Here is a 17,360-nt window from a genome sequence, read left to right on the forward strand (position 1 = left end):
AAATCTAAAGAAGGGTGGAAAGGTATATGCAGAAAATTTTGATTGGCGGTGGAATTTGATAGGAAAATACTCTGCCGTCGAGGCAGGGGAGTAAAATGATAGGCATGTTGGACGGAATGGAGACCGATAGAATGTATGCAGACTTGAAGAACAGTTTCATGTAGTGTGGAATGTAAGGTCGTTTCTTTTGTGGACTGAGATTTGGAAATTTAGCACTGTAAAGTTTGTGTCCATCCAAACTTAGCTTAAACGGTAGACAGCCAAACATTAATTTTTTTATAAGAATGTGATGATTAGGCAAGCGAGGTATGTGAAGAAAAGAATAGGATTTTTGGACGAGATGAATGGAGATTGAAACTATGCGGAGTTGAAGATAGGTCTATCGTAATGTAAAGTATCAGGTTGTGTCCTGTAAGGCGAGGCTTAGAACTGTAGCAGTGTGTCTACCCAAAGCCTACATTAAATTAGGTACCATGTTACAAGAAAGAAAATAATTTTCACACTAATTCAAAGAAATATTATTCATGAGGATGTCTTAGGTTTCTTAGGGAATCCTATTTAAGCCTTCCTACGAGTATTGCACCGTTCACGCTTACTTCACCGGTGCCATTAAAATTCAAGAACCCGTAGCTGCATTCTGTTGATTATTTTCCAAATCTAGAAGAATTTTTTTTTAGAAGAACCCCGTATGTTTTCCGCCTTATCCTCTTCAGCTCACGATGGAAAAAATTAACTCATTTTCAAAAGAGCAAAATGCGTTGCGTGAATCCGAGTTGATTCGCCGCAGATGTCTTCACCCTCGAAGAAAAATATGCACAAATATAGTCACGTCAGGGTATTTAGCGAATCGCACACCAGCTCCATTAATTTACTCAAGAACCCGCGGGAGTTTACATGCTTATAGTTTGTAGTCGTTTTTATCCTCGGCTAGTCTGTCTGTGTTTGTGATCTCTTTCCGTGTGGTCGTGTGCGCAATGGACTGGATATGGATTGGGGAGGGGGAGCGTCATGGAAACGCCCGTGGATGGATGGAAAGAGGGGAGTGGAGACACGGTGGAAGCTTGGATGGTGGGAGCTGGGTGTGTGTGTGTGCATTAGAGGAAAACCAGGACGGGCGACAGACGTGCTTCTCGCTTAGTCCGGGGCATTTCGGTCGGCGGTGTACTGGATCGAGGGAATGGCGCGAGAGGGTGAGAAGGAAAAAAATTAGGGGGGGATTGTGGGGTGAAGGGAAAGAGAGGGGAGGTAGGGGTTGGGAGACGGAAAGGAGGACGGGCGTGGCCAAAGCTTCCCTTTCGAGAGAGCTGTGGGTTGGGAGGGTGAGTCGCGGTGTGTAGAGTTCGTACGTGTGGGAATTCCGGGCGTTTCGGGGTGATGGGATGCTTTAAGCAGAGAGGGTAGGTGCGGCGAGACACAAGCAGTATTTTAAAAAATATTCTGTGAAGGATCTCGGTTAGCAAAAAAAAACCGTGGTAGTCCAGTGGGTAGAGCGCTGGACTACTGACCCAAGGGCACGAGTTCGACTCCGGGTCTATGGTACCCTCACCTTCACCCAAGTTTCGTGTTGTTTCGGGTACCAGATCTTCCTGAAAAGCCATATGCGACACAGGAAAAGGAACTGGCATATCTATCCTATGCATTTTACACTCCTTACCCAATAGTACTAGAGGAGCTCTAACCGCACTTATCAAACCAACCTATGGCTTGGTTGGCAACATTGATAAGGTTAGATCAGGAAAGGAAATTGGGTGTACGTCCCATATCCTTTACCTGATCGGAATGTGGTGTGGCTGTGGGGTTGAGTTCATATCCCGAGGGAGCTGATCACTAGTGGTGGGGATTCAGGAAGGGAAGGCGAGGGTCCTGGGGGCAGTTGGAGGGTTAGGGGTGGCGAGGCTCATGTTCAAGGTCAAGCCAGTGCATTGAGAGATGGTTCGGAGGTGTACCGGGAGAGGGAGGGATGAGACGGGAAGCATTCCGGTGAGGCATTTAAAGATAAAACAGGAGAGCGAACGCCCCCAATCCCCTCTCCCTTGAGAATTTTCCACACCTGTAATAATAGTTGCTCCATATAGAATGGCCGTTGCCGGTGATGTGTCGTTTCTTTCATTGGAGCATGCGCGTGCGAGCGCATCAGCTGGGATCCGTGTGGTGTACACAGGGTGGGCAATTGAATCAGCTGACTTTTTCTTTTTCCCTTTAGTTGGTCGCATGATTGAAAATTCGACGAATAAGAGGACTGTCATTGTGTCTGCCGCCAAATGCCCCTGTTGAGTCGGTATTTTATGATTTTTGATCCGTTAACCGATTTTACCTGTTTATGTGTTCCTATCCCCTTTCCTTATATTTATTTCCATTGAATGAATATTTGGTCGCCAAATGACAGGTTTTCGTGTTTGAAAAAATTATATATATATATATATATATATATATATATATATATATATATATATATATATATATATATATATATATGTATATGTATATATGTATATATGTATATATATATATATGTATATATATATATATTGATGATTTAGTCAAAGTAACACGGGTGTTGAATAACAAACTTGGACAGCGACAAACAATATAAGAACACATAAAAGATCACTCACGTTATTTCTTGATCATTTCGACGGAATTCAGCTCCGTCTTCATCGGAGGAGATAGAAGTAATTACATATATACCTACATATGCATATATGTATATATGGGTATATATATATATATATATATATATATATATATATATATATATATATATATATATGTGTGTGTGTGTGTGTAAATTATACATTATAGATACAGGGATATATACATATATATATGTATATATACATACACACAAACTTTGGGTTGATTACACAGTACATTTATACGTACACAGTAATCAACCTGAAGGTCGATTTGGTAGGTGATGTAAGAGTTCGCCCAGTACTAAGCCCGACGGCGTGTGAAATTCGCGCATTAGGGTAGGGGGGCCAGTTTCTTTCCCTGTGCCATATATATATATATATATATATATATATATATATATAAATGTATGTATGTATATATATGTATATATATGTATATATACATATATATATATATGTGTGTATATATATATATATATATATATATATATATATATATATATAATTGATGCTTCTCTGTCTACCCTTGTTGTGATATCTGCTATCTCAAATAGCAATCTCCGTATGTTCTTCCAAAGCACTATTAATCAATGTAATTCACATATCTTTTGTGTGCGCTCTTTTTATCTCCAGAATCTGTTTATTTGTTTAGTATAGTTGAGCGGATACTAGGCCAGGTAAAGTGTTTCTGTTAGTCCATAATTTCATTTTATCTTGACCCTTACTTGACTCTACGGTTTCAGTTTATTAAATTGTCTCAATCAATAGTGCATTAGTATATTATTTTGGAGTGCATCCGGTCAAACCAATCCCTGACAGAATAGATCACCTGCCGTTCACCTAATTTTCCAAAATTTCATAAAAATTAATGGCCATTTGTCTTTGGGACTGCAAAAGGTTGGCAAGGAGAAAAAAAAGCGACACAAAAGAGCTAACAAAATGCAGACTCATTTTTGGAAATATGGAAGCCAGATTCAAGCAAGCCCACTAATTGGTGCGCGCTGCTTTTTTACCCTAGGCAAACGTTCGCTGCTATTAGCCTCCGGGTTAGCGATATTTATAATGGCTCCATCTAGGATGGAGAGATGGGAGACGGGTCGTCTTGGAGACGGGAAGGGGGAGTAGGTACGCGGACGTGTGTGAAGTTCCGTCGCTTGGATATACGCGCATGAGAAACCTTAGAGCTCTCTTCCGCCAACTTTTTTCTCATGGCTTTTTTTTTCTTTTTAAGTGCTCTGTCCTCTCCACCGCGGTGTGTGCACAGGATGATGGGAAGTTTGGGAGGTGGGGATGGAAGACGGCGACAGGAAGAAGAAAATAAATTCGAGGGAAAAGGAGATGTGTGGGAAAGAATCGAGGTATGAGTCAAGGAACACGGTAAGAAGACCGAGCGAAGTGTTCGGGGGAGAGGAGAATGGAGAGGTACTTTCATACTGGGGAAATTAAAAGCATCCCTTGTACTCCTTACAGTGTGAGAATCTAGAAGTAATTTTCAAAAAAGATGTGATAATTCTCCTGTTACAGCTGCACGTTGGATTCTCGGATTTGATTACTGATTTAGGTGCTAATAGAAAAATGATTTTAAGAACTTACTTCAGGAACTCCCACTCCTTTTTCGCCCTCAGACCTCACTAAATCAAAACCGTTAACGTTTGAATGTATATTTTTAAATGCTCAAATATTTTTTCTAAATTCGGTAATCAAAATGGTGTACGCTTATAATTCAGCTCTAAATTCACAGAACAATTCATTTGCGTTTTCTCACATGTGTCTCAGTTTTCTCACATGTGTAGCAGTTGCTTGTACCTTAGAAATATTGTGCTTAACTCCGGATGCATTCTTAGCATACTAAATTAGATGAATTTTTCTGTCTTTGTCAAAGTTGTGTTTTTCTACCGCACATGTTTATTGGATCGAATTTAAGGGAAAGTGTTAAATATTCTTTTATTCAGGCGGTGTTTACGTAAAAATCATTAACTTTCTCTAAAAGATAATGCTGATAAGTGAAGAAAAACTTCATCTCGAGGTGTCTTTGAGCGTGTGATCATTTCTATTTCAGAGTCATTGTAATTTACGGTTCCAAAAAGTAACCAGAAATTTTCACTTCTCGAATTTTAAATGTACCATCGGGGATTTGAACCTGGAGCCCACCAGTTAGTTGCCTAGCACTCAACCTAGTAGGCCTCCCGAGACCATCAGTCCCTGCCGTAAAATTAAGTTTTTTGTGGGATTTTCTGTAGGCTATTGAGAGAAGGAGATTCATAAAACATTTTGAAGTAGCTTTTACGCACAAAGGAGACAAGAAACCTTAGATATCGATTTAATACACGGCAGAATATAGTAATATTAATATTATTCCTCATTCTAATGTTAAATTATAAATTTTAAACATAATTTGACCAAACAAAAATTTATTTAAGTATTTTAAATGAATAAATTATGTCCCCTCTGAAGGAGTATAGCCATATACATATCCATTCCTGATGATAAACAAATACACCTAATTAATTAAACATTAATATTAGTCTGCTTATTTATTTTCATTTGTGGCAAAAAATTAAACCTTCGCCTACTTTCTGAAGTACGTATATAATTCAGCTTCGTCTTTGTCTACTTTTTAATTGCATTCAGTGGATTCAGTGATCCCAACGAAGCCAACATATGATAATTTCGTATTTCTCTTTCTCAAAGACTTAGTTTAACAGGTATGAAAATATCTTTAGACATTAGTACACTTTACGATGTATTTTCATTTCTTTTCACCGAATAACTGAATCCCTTTAGACCCACCTGCGCATCTTTGCACTTGGTTGTCGATGTACCGGCCATTTCCCATCGGTTCAGGATGACCTCACGCGCTGCATGCCCGATGCCCGCTGCAGAAAGAATTCTTTTAGTATAACGCCCAGCTTAAAAATAATAAACGCGTTGGGAGAATGGGAACACCTCACCATTCCGGGGATATGGACTGCGTGGTAGGGGAAGAATGAAGGAGGAGAGCGGAGCGGCTGGAGAGAGTAGTGCTTGTGCCGAGGGAAGAAGAGGGATTGAGAGGGAAGCGGGAGAAAAGGGGTTCAAGGGTTTTCGGTGAGAAGATAAGTGCTCCCAGGATCCTCACCTCCATCTCGCCCCTTCAATCTTGTCCCCTCCCTCCCTCACCCCTCCATCGTTCATCCCCTCCCTCCTCTCTCACAGTTCTTAACCCCGTCCATTCCCTTTCGCATACAATGCGATGCAATAGGGGAGGGATTCTGGGGCCCCGGAAGAGGAAGGAAGCGGTTAGAAAGGAAAGGGATTGCCGCGCTCACATCCTTGAAGTCTCCCTGACAGGGATTCTGCCCCGAGATGCGTCAAATCGAACATCCCCTCCTTCTTCATTCATCGTATTTCGTTAATATATCATCAGCGGTTGACAATGCCAAATTGTTTAGTGCAACTCTCTACTTCATTCTCTTCTACTTTTTTCTTTCTTTTCCCTTCAAGTCTTCGTTAAACCCTGTCGTTTCAATTCTTGCATGATTTATCTCATTTACTCCGTCCTTGGTTTTACTTTTTGGTTTTTGCCATTATTTTGCCTTCCATGATTGCCTTTTTCGATTTCTGTGCCTCAAGACAAAGTCGATGTGTTTGTCCCCTCATCGTGGCAAAGAACGTTTATGGTATTCATGATGCCTCTTTTTTCGCTTCCTCTTCCGTAGAATATTTCTTCAGGCGTCATCTTAATTCATCTTGACCATGTTCTCGTCTATCGAGTTATCTCTTATTATCCCGTGTCACGCCATCACCGTGGCTTATAATTTTCCATCGTCGTCTACTCTGTGATACTATATGAAAGTGTACCTAAATCAGGTTAAACAACTTTTCAAAGTTTTTAAGAAACTAGTTAATTTTTTTCTTTTATCTAGAATAATCCTTCTAGTTCGGCTGTTCAGTATCTCCCAACTCACTTTTGTCTTCCATTTATGACAGCGGATTTATTTTTTTTTCACTCTGTACTTCATGTCCGAATTTTTATCCTTTATCGCCCTAGGCTGAGGAACAAGGCATTTATCGAGCATGCCAGAGGATTTTCATTCCTATAAGCACACCGTGTATCTTTTACGTATCTGTTTCACAGAGTTCTTGTATAACTCCTCGCCATAATGCATTGGTTCAAGAGGCAGGATTTATTTGAGACAGCCCAATGGAATAAGGTTTCCTTCTTTTTGTGTCGTTACGGTTATATATATATATATAACTATATATATATATATATAACTATATATATATATAACTATATATATATATAACTATATATATATATATAACTATATAAATGTATTCCTTTGATGATTTACTCACTTCTCCCACACATCTAAATGGCCATTCGAGGATTTCAAAGAAATTTCTGAAGCGGTGTTCGTAGAATCACGTTCCTGAATCCGAAGTACTGCTCATCTATTAGAGAAGAAGATAGATTGAATGACCTGTCTGATGTTCTTTTAGTGGCAACGTATTAGCCATGAATCGATTAGAATTTATTTGTTTGCTTTTAAATAATATTCCAACATTTACTTTATCCCAGTTTGAAAAACCATGACATGTTTTAATTTATAAATCTATTTCTATCATCTAACTTCATTTAACTAATTTCAGAATTTAGATGATGGCGTGCAAATTTGGCCACATTTCCTTGAGTTCTAATCGTTCAACCTAATACCAATTTTATTCCAATGCCTCTATTGGGAGCGATTTAATAAATGGGTTTATTCCTTTCAATCATGAACCTTTTATGACGGAAATACGTTCATTTCACTAAAGAAAAATCATAATATCTGGTCAATGACTTAAACGATGCCTCTATGTTGAGAACGAGTTTTTTCATTTTCTTCATTTATGGCATCAACGTTTTTACTAATCCCAAAGAAACTGCGGGAGATACCGGAACAGTAACTTTTTACGGAGTCATCCGCTAATGTGCATTTCAATGCAACAATTTCAGAATGTAAAAATCATTCGCCTAGACCGGGATTCAAACCCAGATTCCTCAACGCCTCGATAGCTTAAATGGCTAAGCACTCGACCGGCAATTGAAGGATCCGGGTTTGAATCCCGGTCAAGGCGAATGATTTTCACTCTCAGAAATTGTTACGTTTTTACTAGTTTTATTCTTCCGCCGTTATGTTGGCGTATTTAGAATTCAAACCTGGTAATCGATTTATACGATGAGGTGTGAGTGTATTGTCGCGAAACAATTTTCCTGTTGAATTAGAACGCCATTGCTCATAAGGAACTGACTGATGTAAAAAAATTTGTTTTATCTCTCGACGTACGGTTCATAAAATCTGCCCGAAGCCAATACTCTCATTATTTAATTATTAAAAAAGCGATTAAATCATAATACTTCCTTAAATTCGTACGTGCAGCAATTGAATTTCTCCTGTGTGTGTGTGCTTTTATATATGTATAAACACACCCAGAAGTCGAAAGAGCCAGACAAGTCGAAAGATCCATGGCTCAAATCCCGGTCAAGGAAACACTGTGTGCTTGTGATCTGCTCGATTCCGCCTTCCCCACCTCTCCGGCGTTTTTCATTTATATATAAACGTTCCTATCCCTTTTCCTTATATCTACATATATCTATGTATGTGTATAATACCAAGTATTTAAATGTTTCAGTTATAATTATTTGAAATCGTGTTTCCTGAAATTTCTTCTTCCCATCTCTCGTAAATCCGATAGGCCTTGAACGGCAACTTTCGACGTTTTTGAAAAAATAAAGGCTTTTGTGGAATAATACTTCGATATTCTGAATGTATTGAAGCGTATTCGGGAATGTGGACTAGATGCAATAAAATATCACTGGAAAAGTTAATAGTTAAGCTTTGAGAATATGTGGAAGGCTTGCGATAGCATTAGACAGACATGGATTGTATAAAAAGTATCGGTAAAATGAATGTATTTCAGTAGCTGCCACAATCGCTCAAAAGTCTTCTAAGTACATCCTTTTAGCGTTGACGAACTTTTGCCAGCGGCTTTCTCACGATTCGAAGGCTACCTGGCAAGCGGAAAGTCCTTAATGGTACACATGCTAGCTTCCTTGACGGCAATTAGGGTCCCATGGTAATATAATTTGCGATATGATTTCACTTTTGGGGGTAGAAAATAGTCTGCTGGTGCCAAGTCGGAAGTAAAAGGGAGTTGGGGAATCGTCGCGGTGCCGTTGCAGAAGATCTTCGCAAGCAGACACTCGACTCTGCTCTTGGTCGTCCGTCAAGAATTTTGGGACGATTTTAACGCAGATGTTTCGTATTGTTAACCGACGGTCTAAATTTAACACTTCACGCACACGTTGTACGTTTTCATTGGTCCTTGACGCTTACGACCGTCCAGACCGGGACTCGGCCTCCGCACTCTCTCGGCCATCTTTCAAGAGGTTTTGCCACTTAAAAACTGCAGTTTGTAATATTCTTTCATCCTTGAACACATGGCGAATCATGCTCAACGTCTCCGTTCCCGATTTCTCCAGTCCAACACAAAGTTTGAAGGCGTACCGTTCTTCAATCGTTTGGTGCATTTTACGCTTCTACCGAGTCACTTGAAAAGGGTCCACTGAAAACCTAGATCGAACAAGCGCTCGCAGGCGATGGGCGAATAGTGCGTGTTGAAGGTCCGTTTCCCCACCAATGAGAATGCGTGGTGCAAGCGCGCTGCGACGTACATTCACGTCGGGAAAAAATTGTTCCCGATATTTATTCTAACCACGTGTGTCCAACATGCATTTATTTGGCGCCAACCACCAAATTCTTTGGGTATTCACACGAAATTCTTCCACTGTCGGAATTTCTAAATTTATTTGTCAGTAAAAAAAAGGCTTAATTTTTTGTTTATTTGTATTGTATGCACATAAACTATCTCTGGGTACATGGATGCATAATCTTTTTTTATTTAAAAGTGGAGGTAAAGAAAAATGTGTTTCTTTTTTCGATCAAGCGAAACTTATTCTCGTTTTATCATACTCTCGAGACAAGAGTTGCGTTTTTATCTCGGTGAATTCAGCTTTTTAAGTGAAATACCTATAAGAGCGGCAAACATATGGTATAGGTTATTAGAGGGCACTAAAAATCGAAAATTTTCTTATGTTCCGTGGTTATGCGACGAAAGCTATTAAGCAGCATCAAATGTATAGAAACCTGAAATTTTGTAAACATTTAGCAAACATACTTTGAAAATATTACCTTTTTGACTGTATTCAAAGTATATGGAGAAGACGAATATTCACGAAACGTATTTGTAAAATAAATTTATCTGTGTTTTTAATTAGTATTTTTTTTAATTCCCAATTTAAATGCTTAAGAAATTCGTCTTCCTGTCGATATAGCTGACAAGTCACTACTCTCCGACAACCATGTAGTTATTCGAAGTTTACGATATAATATATCTCAAGTTACGATCTTTGTCGTAATGTGTGTATTTAATCCTCTTGTGCTCTGTGAATATTTCATTCCCTTAGTTTCATTCATGCACCCACTTGAGTGATATACCTGTACGTACTTATCATAAATTTTATTTTCCCTAATGCTAACCCAATACATTCTTTAATTTTTTCTTAAAAAATTCATCAATAGTTTAGCAATAAAATAATAATGTTTCTATAAATAACTCGATTTCCAACCATTCGTGTAAGATGCTTGTATGTATGCTTGCAGGTACGATTAAGTAAATAGATGTAGAGAGATATCTATTCCAGTCAATTGGGTAGTTATATTGTATTCCATTACGCACCTTTCTGTCGTCTTATTTATCCCGGTAGAGATATGACCATGGGCGTAATTGTGCGTCAAAAAAATACTTGAGCGGGGTGAAAATACAGGTGGAAAGGGAGAGAGAGAGACAGAGAGAGATGTGGGGGATGTATTTAGTTTTTTCATGTCGTAAGGCTCGAGATTTGGGAACAGAATGTTGCGGAGAGGGCGAAAACTTATAAAGCGGGAGGCAAGAGGACGAGGTGTTGCAGGCGATCGGTGGGGAATGAATGCGCGGGGGCGGGGAAGGTCGGGGTGTTTGAATCCATTGAGGACGGCTCGGGGAGAGACCGTAGAAATTGGATAAAATGTGAATTATGAAAAAAAGAGATGTGGGGAGGGAGAGGATGGGATGAGAGAGGGCAGTTGCGTGGGGAAGCGGAGCATAAAAGGAGTGGAGACGAGGGAATGCGGCAGAGGAGAAGAAATACTAAAAACTTCTGGAAAGGTACTAAGTGGATTACTTTTCGAAAGATGTAGAGGGTTCATTCATCCTCGAGTCTTGCTCCACCCTCGGGAGAAGGAGCACAAGGCAAGGAATAAGAGGAACAGATTGTGGGAATGAGCGACGTTATTAACGATCACGTTGCAGTGAAGCGACATGTGCGCGCAATGGGTTAGTTTATATGTTCTCCTTAGTTTTTAAGTTTTAAAATCTTATCCTTCAATAATAAAATTATTTATTGAAGCTAAAAAGGTACACCAAAAATAGTTATCTTTTTGAATGGACGGTTATGTAGCACGAACGTAATATATCGTCAGGGGTAATTCATACCTTTTTCGCTTTCCATATTTTCCCTTGCTTTACGTAAAAAAATAGAACTCTTATGTTCTTAAGGAAAGTATAAAAATGAAGTTGGATTTTTTTAATAATCGAGAACAGGTCAATCCTTGGAATAAGTAATGTAAATTATGTTTTGGTTTAAGTTTGAATTTATCGAATAGTAAGAATGTTCATAATTAAAAGAATAATTAATGAAATTTTGAAAAATTAATAACCAGAAAATATACGGAGAGAGCGCTGGGTTGTTTTCATAAAATAAGGAAAATTGTCTTCTAAGAATTAAATTGACTGTGGTTTTGGGTAAATGAGGTTTCTGTAATTATGTAAATGACTTATCTCCAAATAAGCCATTTTCGTAGGAAAAGGCCAGGTGAAAATTTCTTGAAATAAAGAGAAAGGATTTCGGTTTATGGGTAACTCAAGGTAAAAACCGACTGGAATTATACTTGGTAATTTATTGAATGAAGAAAATCCTCCAGAAACATCCAGGGTTCTTAGAAAAACTCAAACATTAGAGAGGACAGAAGGAAAGGTTTTCTACTCTTCCAAGAAACGACTAACTATTGTAAGTTTCCTAAGCAAAATGTACCCAAGTTGAGAAAAAAGACATTGTAATGGATTTTCCCTCAGCTGCACCAAGTAATTTTCAAGCATTTCATTGTAAAATACGACATACATTTCTCTTAAGAAAAATAACTGTCAGAATAAGTCAATATTTACCAAAAAGTTATTTTAATTTCATCACCATCCGTGAAAATATTTCGTCTATACTGTTTTTGATTTAAATTGCTCAGTGATAAAAATAATTATCAATTTAATTTTAACATAGCTGCTGCGATTGGGTTGACTCTAAATAAACTTTGAATGCCTAATATTCGCGTCATTTCGCTACTCTCTATTGAGCTATATTCATATCAATTATGGGGATCGAGATGGTGCGGGGGCTAACGTACTGGCTTCCCACCCTGAGGGCGCGGGTTCAAATCCCGGCGGTGTTGAATATTTTTCAGAGGTATCTCGATCCCTACTTGAGGTGCTTTGAGGAGGGCACTTGGAGTGAGTACGCCGTCCGTCGGATGGGACGTTAAACTGTGGACCCCTTGGCGCCTTTCGTAAAGAGTAGGCTAATGCCGACGCCGGGTTTCTCTCCACCCTTCATCCTTTCCTATCCATCCCCTATGGCGCAAATGACCTTCGCTGTCGGTCGCCTCCCCTCAAAACTACTACCAACTCATATCAATTATGTGTCCATCCCTTAATGACCAAACTTCATTTTTCTGATGATTTCATACCGACTTTTTAATCTTCCCACTTGAATCAATGTCAGCAATAAATGCGAGTAATACTGAGTGCAATGGATTTTTAACCTTACTATTACTAGAATATGTGTAACTCAAAATCTCCATTGCCAAAATGCCACCTCATCTTCCTCATTTCATTCGTCACTTGGATAACATGCAATTAAAATTTTGTGAGCCTAGGAATCAAGTAAAAGAATCTTTTGAGGGCAAACTCCGCTACCAGATGACAGGTGCCCTTTGTACATGTACGTTTTTGTTTACGGAAGAGTATTTTAACTAAGTCGTCTAATGCATCAAAAGGGACTAGGGCTTTTTTTACAGCTAGAATGCTACCGTAAAAAGTGTTGCCTGCCAAACTCCACGTTTTAAAGCTTTCTGGGCATTATCGTATCCAGGGTATCGTATTCATTCCCTTTTCTTAGGTTATGCACTGAGTGCTTCGATATTACCCTCTTCATAGATAAAAGTCCTTTTTTGGCAAATAATACAAAAGGGTACTTTGCTAAAAAATTGGTAAGACAACTACAATGTAAATATAGTTCATCCTTATATAACACAAATTAATAATTGTTTGGAAGTACCCTCCTTCCCTATGTACGATGGGTGAACTGTTTCTTTGAAATTTGAAACCATTTGGTCTTTTTTTCATGACATAGTCCAGCCTCTATTCATAGAGGGTTTCGTCTATTGTACTTTTTATAAAATTCACAAAATTCCTTTTATAACCATTAGACGAGTATGTGGGTTAAAAATAAAATAGTAACAGTATGTGAGAATTGCTTGGGAATTTTATTTCCTTATTATCTACCATGATATAGAACATAAAATTAGTTTGCGGTGTCTTTCGGTAATTCAAGAAATCAGTATTATTGGACATTCCTTTTATTTCACATAATGTTAATTATAGTAGCAGAAGATTAATGATTTCTGAATAGAGAGACTAAATTTTAATGTATTCCATTACTAAATTTAGATTTAACGGTGTTTTCACTGTGAAAAACAGATGAAGATTGGCAATATATTCGCCTTTGTAGAAATATAGTATTGACATTTGTATTTACAGATCTCCAAGAGGGATATTTCATTGGCCCTCAATTTTTCCTAAAATGTTAACAGTAAACCAATTTTTATGCTAATTTACTTTACGTAGGCATGGTGTACAAACGTCTCTAAATGATAAAATCTTATTTTCGCCCATCCAGGTGAATGAATGGGCGAAAGTTACCTCATGAATTACAAGATCTCGCCATTTTCAAATGGGCTGAATTCCAGGGAGATTTATTTAAAATAAACGCCGTTGAGTTGTAGTTGTTTTCGTTGAGGTGTAGTATATGTTGTGTAAATGTTATTAAATTACGTCGGAGACAACAAATTCCAGTGAGACTGCTAAATTAGTCGGAAAAATCCATTGTGAAAAAGGATTGAAATCCCTGGAGGCTACTGGGAATCAAAAGCCCATCCGTGTAGTTCCCCGCTCTGAAATACCTCTCGATCAATTATCACCACTATTTTAGAATCCAATCATGTGTATTTTAGTACTCTGATATGGCCTCAATATGCATTCCCTGCTGTCGATTTCCGTTTCTCCGAGATCCCAACTCCAACATCCTGAGGTCTCGAACCTTTTGAGGAAAGTTTCAGACCCCTTGTTGAGGCTTTTCTCGAGCGTACACATGGGGTGGACTTTCTAGGGTAGGGGATTGCCGGAGATGTTGAATTTGCGAGACAGTCTAATTTTCCTTTTACTTCTCAATGAAAGGGATAGATTCGGGGAGTAAGAAATGAAGGGCAAGAGGAAGGTGAAGATTTTGGAAGAGGGGGAGCGAGGAAAATACTAGGCTAAGGGTTACCACCATTCCATTTGAAAAGAAAGCCTTGAAACCAGAAGAAATTTAAATATTTCGGTTAGAGGAGGTGACGTTTGGAAACCAGTTTGACAGATCGAAACTAGACGATGAAAGTAACCCTTAGTCGAAAGTGTTCCGGACCATAACCAGTGAATGGCTGATAACACAGCTAAACTCAAAAAGTAAATTCTTACGCACGAAGTTTCATTCCGGGCAGATCCTGGATTCCTTGCCTTCTTTACTTTTTGCTCCGCGTACCATTTCATCTACAACTACATAATACCCCGCAAGCCGCCGCATGGGCGTATGGCGGGGGGTGTTAGGTCACCAACCGTAAAAAGGAACAATATCACATGCAAAACAACAGCATGGAAAATTACACCCTCAACAGCGCACACACTCATGCAAAAATCCCTACATCCAACACTCATGCAAACACATATGCCATAAATCAACAAACAACTGCACCCCAGGATGCAGCAGGAAAGCCATCCAACAACACGCAAGCCAGGACACAACAAGCAAGAATGCGAAACTCCAGCACCATACAACATGCAATACCATTTGGCCCTGAGCTACGTATCATATGTGTCTCAATTTGTTTCGATACCTGCGCTCACTTGGTGATAATTCTCGATGCGTGCCATGGAAAACTCGATCATGAGGTGAAATCTCTAGATAATACGATGCATGTTAATGAGGAGTTGAACATTAATTGGATATCTTTCAGTCAAAACTATTGCTTCTCCCCGAACTCCCTGTGCATAAACTTGACAGGTGTAAAGTTATTTGGTTTCGTTTCGCCTGGGATGTAGCGTATTATGGATCTTATTAGGAGGAGAAACGCAGACCTCGTGGGATTTTTACCTTCCGGAACAAAAGAGAAGATTCATTAGCGTATCAGCAGCCTAACCTAGCAGTAGAAGCATAATCTATGTGCAATTGTGTTTTAACGGAATTTTTAATTCCGATTTTTTTATACCGTCCCTTTGTGTGATCGCATCTGTGAGCATCAACATCTATTAAAATATGTATGCAGACCGACAAATGGACGATGATAAGATTATAATTTTGCGAGTTTTTACATATTATTGACGGTTTTTACGCCTTTGAAATTAATGCTTTTCAATGAAATTTCTGGCAGCGTGCGTTATTCGTCTTAAAGCGCGGCTTTTGTCAGAATCAAGGATCAGGTGGTCGCAAATCGTATGTGGTTATAATCAAGATAATTCTCTCTTTTTTGAAAATGATATTTCGATATAGAATTCTTTATCTGAGACGAAGTGTACTTTCCAGAATTTTGGCAAATTTGTACCGTCCTCGAAACAGCGTGTTGCGGATTGTGAAGAATTTTTCTCCGCTTACCAAGGTATATTTTTTTGACAATGTCTCTACCTATTATCTCGCGTTCGTACGCACGTATTATCACCCTTGTGAGGTGATAATTTTCAATTTTTATCTCATTGGGTCAGTTAACCGCCGTCGGTCGCACATATTCGCGTTTTTATTTCCAAATCGATTTTTTTTAATATTGTCCTCTACGCTTTTAAGATTCAAGTTAATGCAGCCTTAAAAATCAAACCACACGGCCTTCCAAAATGAGGATAATATTCTGAAGATCATTTTAAAATTTGCAGAGCTTTCACGGTCCCAAAGAGCCATTAGTTTTTGAAATATGGACTGACAAGTGATCATCGCAGTTCAGTATGAAGCGAATGGGAGGGGCATCGATGAAAGCGAACCATATTTGCCCCTGTAATAGAGATATCTTTCGCTGCACGAGAAAGATTATCCAACTGCGAAATCTCCGTGCTAGCGACACGTCGTTAACCGAACGTTACTTCGCTGAGGGATGGCCGTATTTCTTTATGACAGGCACGAGCATCAGAAATTAATGTTTTGCGGCCGGATCGATTTTGGGCATTTTCTTAGCACGTACGCAGGATTTCGGTTCGAACACGAGCAGGACGGTTTTGCGGGGGAGGGAGTGAAGATTGTGTGTGTGTGTGGGATGGCGGAGGGTGGGTGGTGGGAGTCGGGGCGGGAGGTGGCAGTTGGCCCTGACAGTTGGGCTGCGGAGTCTGGGTTATCCCTCCCCTCCGCCGCCGCCCTCCCGCCCCTCCGCACTTCCTTCTCGCGTGCCATGCACAGGCATCCCCCTCCACATGCCGCGACCAGCACCAACCCACTCCTCCCCTCTCGCCCCCATTCCTCTTCTCCAACCTCCCCTCCTTCTCTACTACCTCCAAGCGTCTTCAATAGAATCTTCTCTCTCTCTCTTTCCTTCTCCGCCAATTTTTTCCCTTCATGTTCAGGCCAGTCCTCTCGTATTCTTATCAACGGGGCTCTCCCACTGTTCTGTTTCTCTTTTTTTTCCGCTTCGTCCCTCTCCTCCGTCCATTCTCGCCGCGTGTCGTCTTATCTCCTCCTCTTCTCCGCTCCCCGAGTCCACCCTCGGAGGAACACCTTCCGCCCCGCCTTCACTCTCCCACGCATGCTACCGCGGGCACACACCTCTCGGCCCCTCCTGTTTACGAAGACTCTTTCCGGGGACTTGGTTCTCTATGGGGTGCGGTTAAAATCCTTCGGACCCCGCGCAGAGGAATGAAGTGAAGAAAGGGAAGAATTGTTCCGTCATTCCGAACTCACGGACGGGTCCGCGCTCTTCTGGCAGCGAAGTTTCCCCTGGACGAAGCGTGCGCGCGCAAGGAGCGCATCTGTTTCGTTCGGGGCGTGGGAGGGAAGGGGTCGTTCTCCTTCCCCTTCCCCCCGCCCCGTGTCCGCTCGCCCACCCTTCCCCCCCGGTCGGTCTCCCTCCGTTAAAACACCCATCCAACACAGTCGTTCCTTTTAATACATATCCGAGTGGGCGTGTGTGTCTGTGTGTGAGCGACTATCCCTCTCGCGTCTCGTTCCTCCTTCCGCCCCCGCTCCTTTTGTTTCCCCGCTTCCACCGCCTCCTTCCTCTCCGTCTCCTTTTTCCGTTTCATCCCCGTCCTCCCGCCCGG

Source organism: Hetaerina americana, unplaced genomic scaffold (assembly GCF_022747635.1).
Source record: "Hetaerina americana unplaced genomic scaffold, ioHetAmer1.1.p SCAF_26, whole genome shotgun sequence".
Classification (NCBI taxonomy): domain Eukaryota; kingdom Metazoa; phylum Arthropoda; class Insecta; order Odonata; family Calopterygidae; genus Hetaerina; species Hetaerina americana.